This window comes from Pan paniscus, chromosome 19 (genome assembly GCF_029289425.2).
Source record: "Pan paniscus chromosome 19, NHGRI_mPanPan1-v2.0_pri, whole genome shotgun sequence".
NCBI lineage: Eukaryota > Metazoa > Chordata > Mammalia > Primates > Hominidae > Pan > Pan paniscus.
Window position 1 is genome coordinate 19633971 of NC_073268.2, and position 6000 is coordinate 19639970.

A 6000-nucleotide genomic window follows, 5' to 3' on the forward strand; every position below is an offset into this window, starting at 1 on the left:
ATCCAAAATCTGCAAGGAACTCAAACAAATCAGCAAGAAAAAAAAAAAACAAACAATCCCATCAAAAAGTGGGCTAAGGACATGAATAGATAGAAAATTCTCAAAAGAGTATATACAAATGGCCGACAAACATATGAAAAAATGTTCAGCATCACTAGTTATCAGGGAAATGCAAATCAAAACCACAGTGCGATACCACCTTACTCCTGCAAGAATGGCCATAATTTAAAAATCAAAAAATAATAGATGTAGGCATGGATGTAGTAAAAAGAGAACACTTTTATGATGCTGGTGGGAATGTAAACTAGTATAACCACTATGGAAAGCAGTATGGAGATTCCTTTTTTTTTTTTTTTTTTTATGAGATGGAGTCTTGAACTGTCACCCAGGCTGGAGTGCAGTGGCGCAATCTCAGCTCACTGCAAGCTCCGCCTCCCGGGTTCATGCCATTCTCCTGCCTCAGCCTCCCAAGTAACTGGGACTACAGGCGCCTGCCACCATGCCTGGCTAATTTTTTGTATTTTTAGTAGAGATGGGGTTTCACCGTGTTAGCCAGGATGGTCTCGATCTCCTGACCTCGTGATCTGCCCACCTGGGCCTCCCAAAGTGCTGGGATTATAGGCATGAGCCACCGCACCGGGCCAGGAGATTCCTTAAAGAACTAAAAGTAGATCTACCATTTGATCCAGCAATCCCACTACTGGGTATCTACCCAGAGGAAAAGAAGTCATTATATGAAAAAGAGACTTGCACACTCATGTTTATAGCAGCACAATTCACAATTGCACAATTGCAAAAATATGGAACTAGCCCAAATGCCCATCAATCAATGAGTGGGTAAAGAAAATGTCATATATACAGGCTCATGCCTGTAATCCCAGCACTTTCGGAGGCCAAGGCAGGTGGATCACCTGAGGTCAGGAGATCGAGGTCAGCCTGACCAACATGGAGAAACCCCATCTGTACTAAAAATACAAAATTAGCTGGGCGTGGTGGCACATGCCTGTAATCCCAGCTACTCGGGAGGTTGAGGCAAGAGAATCACTTGAACCCGGGAGGCAGAGGTTGCTGTGAACTGAGATTGTATCATTGCACTCTAGCCTGGGCAACAAGAGCAAAACTCTGTCTCAAAAAAAAAAAAAAAAGAGAAACAAAATCATGGCCTTTGCAGCAACCTGGATAGAATTGGAGACCATTATTCTAAGTGAAGTAACTCAGGAATGGAAAATCAAACATATGTTCTCACGTATAAGAGAACACAAAGGCATAAGAATGAACAATGGACTTTGGGGACTCTAGGGGAAGATTGGGAGCGGGGACAAGGGATAAAAGACTACACACTGGGTACAGTGTACAAGCTTGGGTGGTGGATGCACCAAAATCTCAGAAATCACCACTGAAGAACGTATCCATGTAACCAAACACCACCTGCTCCCCAAAAGCCTATTGAAATAATTTATAAAAGGAACAGGCTGGGCGCAGTGGCTCACGCCTGTAATCCCAGCACTTTGGGAGGCCGAGGTGGGTGGATCAACTGAGGTCAGGAGTTTGAGATGAGCCTGGCCAACATGGTGAAACCTCGTCTCTACTAAAAATACAAAAATTAGCTGGGTGTGGTGGCAGGTGCCTGTAATCCCAGCTACTTGGGAGGCTGAGGCAGGGGAATCACTTGAACCCAGGAGGCAGAGGTTGCAGTGAGCCGAGATTGTGCCACTGCACTCCAGCCTGGGTGACACAGTGAGACTCCATCTAAAAAAACAAAAACAAAAACAAAACAAAACAGGCCAGGCACCGTGGCTCACACCTGTAATCCCAGCACTTTGGGAGGCCAAGGCGGGAGGATCACGAGGTCAGGAGATCGAGACCATTCTGGCTAACATGGTGAAACCCTGTCTATACTAAAAATACAAAAACAAAATTAGCCGGGCATGGTGGCGGGTACCTGTAGTCCCAGCTACTCAGGAGGCTGAGGCGGGAGAATGGCATGAACCCAGGAGGCGGAGCTTGCAGTGAGCCGAGATTGTGCCACTACACTCCAGCCTGGGCGACAGAGCGAGAGTCCGTCTCAAAAAAAAAAAAAGAAAAAGAAAAAACAGGAAACAATAACTGGGGGGAAAAAAGAAAAAGAAAATGGCAGAGCCGAGACAATAACCCAGAAATTGGGACCCAGCTTTCTTCACTGTTTCCCCTGTACCAGGGACAGCCAGTTTCCAAAGCTCTCCCTCCCAACAGCCAGCCAACATGTAGGTCCCTGTGATGAAAGCCAAGAGCAAGGCCAAGACTTAGGCAAGCCCTGAACCTCTTTGCTCATTATTGCATAACTTTTTTTTTTTTTTTTCGAGACAGAGTCTCACTGTGTCACCCAGGCTGGAATGCAATGACCCAATCTCGGCTCACTGCAACCTCCGCCTCCCAGGTTCAAACGATTCTCCTACCTCAGTCTCCCAAGTAGCTGGAATTACAGGCACGTGCCACCACACCGAGCTAATTTTTGTATTTTTAGTAGAGACTGGGTTTTGCCATGTTGACCAGGCTGGTCTTGAACTCCTGACCTCAAGTAATCCTCCCGCCTCAGCCTCCCAAAGTGCTGGGATTATAGGCATGAGCCACTGCGCCTGGCCATTATTCCATAAATATTGATGGAGGGCCAACTGCATGCCCAGTGCCGAGGGATAGAGAAGAATTAGACCCCAACCTGCCTAAAAAGAGCTCACAGCCTGGGAAAGGAGTATGAGGGGAGGTCTGTTTGCCCTAGGGGCTGCTGAGGAAGAAACACTAAGCCCAGATCCATTCCTGACATAATTCTGCCTGGACATCCACTGAGTCAGGGTCAGAGACTCAGGGCTGCCCTCCTGGGTTGTTGAAGGAGAGGCAAAGTTGAAACCACTAGAAGGTGGGGCTCTCCAGGGGAAAGACCAATTCCAGGCACCCCATCTGAGGACAAAAGCTGAGAGAACATCTTCACTGGGGTGTGGGGAGTATACAAGAAATACCAGGACCAGGCCGGGTGTGGTGGCTCACGCCTGTAATCCCAGCACTTTGGGAGGCCAAGGCGGCTAGATCAGCTGAGGTCAGGAGTTCTGGAGACCAGCCTGGCCAACATGGTGAAACTCTGTCTCTACTAAAAATACAATAATAAGCTGGGCGTGGTGGTGGGCACCTGTAATCCCAGCTACCCGGGAGGCTCAGGCAAGAGGATCACTTGAATCCGGGAGGCGGAGGTCACGGTGAGCCGAGATCATGCCACTGCACTCCAGCCTGGGCAATAGAGTGAGACTCAGTCTCAAAAAAAAAAAAAAAAAGAAAGAAAGAAAGAAAAGAAAAGAAAAAAAGACCAGGACCTGCAGAATTTTCCTGACAAGCCACCACCTGCAAAGCTGGCTCCACAGTGGATCCACCTCTGTACCTCCCAGAGCAGCCGGCATTCTGTCATTTTTGATGAAGGAGGTGGGCGGAGACTGGGGCAGCCAAGCGCGGCCTTCTGTGGTTTTAGGGAGAAGGGCGGGTGAGCCAGTCCGTTGCCCTGAGAAGAGGTCAAGAGGATGAAGACTATGAAAGCGACTGAGTTGGGCAATTAGGGGTCCCTAGTGGCCTTCAAAAAGAATGCTTTCAACAGCAGCTGCTGAAATTTCAAGGGCAAGTTCGGTAGCGGGAGGGGAAGAGGGAGAGAGAGAATGCAGAGCCTAAGCCAGCCATCAGCAGAGTGAAGACACACGCATAATTCATGATGTCCTTCTTAACTTGTTTTGAAAATCTGATTTTTTTGACAGACAACTCAGGGGTTAATCAACCTCAGAGGTTCAGAAGTTCCATGAATCCCTTAAAGTGGAGAGAACTCCACCCAAACAATATAATATTGCTTATATTTGCACCAGGGAGACATAGCCTGAATCTATCCATAAGGAAATACCAGACAAACCTCAAATAAGGTGCATTCGATTAAAAGGAAAAATGTGTGGGGGAGTCCTACTCTGAAAAAATGTCATGAAAGATGAAAAAGATGAGGAATTGCCCCAGATTAAAGAAGCCTAGGCCGGCATGGTGGCTCACACCTGTAATCCCAACACTGTGGGAAGCTGAGATGGGCAGATGGCCTGAAGCCAGAAATTCGAGACCAGCCTGGCCAATATGCCAAAACCCCGTCTCTACTAAAAGTACAACAATTAGCTGGGTGTGGTGGCATGCACCTGTAATCCCAGCTACTCGGGTGGCTGAGGCAGGAGAATCACTTGAACCCAGTTGAGCCGAGATCGCACCACTGCACTCCAGCCTGGGCAATAAGAGCAAAACTCAGTCTCAAAAAATAAAAAATAATAAAAAATAAAGAAGCCTAAATATCTGGGTGTGGTGGCTCATGCCTGAAATCCCAGCACTTTGGGGGCTGAGGCAGGAGGATTGCTTGAGCCCAGGAGTTCAAGACCAGCCTGAGCAACATAGGGAGACCCCTGTCTCTACAAAAAATAGAAAAATGGCTGGGCGTGGTGGCTCATGCCTGTAATCTCAGTATTTTAGGAGGCCGAGGTGGGCAGATCACGAGGTCAGGAGATCGAGACCATCATGGCCAACACGATGAAACCCCATCTCTACTAAAAATACAAAAATTAGCTGGGCATGGTGGCAAGTGCCTGTAATCCCAGCTACTCCAGAGGCTGAGGCAGGAGAATTGCTTGAACCCAAGAGGCGGAGGTTGCAGTGAGCCAAGATCGCGCCACTGCACTCCAGCCTGGCGACAGAGCAAGAGTCCGTCTCAAAAAAAAAAAAAGAAGAAGAAAAATGGCCGGACACAGTGGTTCACGCCTGTAATCCCAGCACTTTGGGAGGCCGAGGTGGGTAGATCAGCCTGGGCAACATAGTGAGACCTCATTTCTTTTTTTTCTTTTTCTTTTTTTTTTTTTTTTGAGACGGAATCACGCTCTGTCACCCAGGCTGGAGTTCAGTTGCGCGATCTCAGCTCACTGCAAGCTCCGCCTCCCGGGTTCATGCTATTCTCCTGCCTCAGCCTTCCGAGTAGCTAGGACTACAGGCGCCTGCCTAATTTTTTGTATTTTTAGTGGAGATGGGGTTTCACTGTGTTAGCCAGGATGGTCTCGATCTTCTGACCTCGTGATCTGCCTGCCTCAGCCTCCCACAGTGCTGGGATTACAGGTGTGAGCCACCGCACCTGGCCGAGACCTCATTTCTAAAAGAAGAAAAGAAATATTAGTCAGGTGTGCTGGCACGCTGTAGTCCCAGCTACTCAGGAGGCTGAGGTGAGAGGATCTGTTGAGCCCAGGAAGTAGAGGCTGCAGTGAGCCAATATCACGCCACTGCACTCCAGGCTGGGTGACACAGTGAGACATTGTCTCAAAAAAAAAAAAAAAAAGGAGAAGAGGAAGCCAATTAAATGCAATGTGTGATCCTGATCTGGATCTTATACTACAGGGAAAAAATATTCTAAAGGATCCTTATTGATACAAATTGGAATATAGACAGTAAATTATTGTATTGATGTTAAATTTCACTGAACTGTGGTGATGCGAGAAAATATCCTTGTTCTTAGGTAATACCCACTGAAGTATTTGGGGGCGAAGGGGCATGATGGCTGCCACTTTCAGTTCAGTTAATATACCAAAAAAAAACTATGCTTTTATTGTTTTTTTGTTTTTTGAGACAAGGCCACACTCTGTCACCCAGGCTGGAGTGCAGTGGCGCAATCATGGCTCACTGCAGCCTCAATCTCTCTGGCTCAAGCGACCCTCCCACCTCAGCCTCTTGAGTAGCTGGGACTACAGTTACACATCACCACAGCTGGCTAATTTTGTTTATTTTTTTGCAGAGACGGGGTCTCACTATGTTGCCCAGGCTGGTCTCAAACTTCTGGGCTTAAGTGATTATCCTGCCTTGGCTTCCCAAAGTACCGGGATTACAGGCATGGGCCACTGCTGCTGGCCTAAAACTAGGTTGTTTTGTTAATTTTTTATTTTTCATTTTCTTGTCCCCCACGTTCAACCAACTAAAACT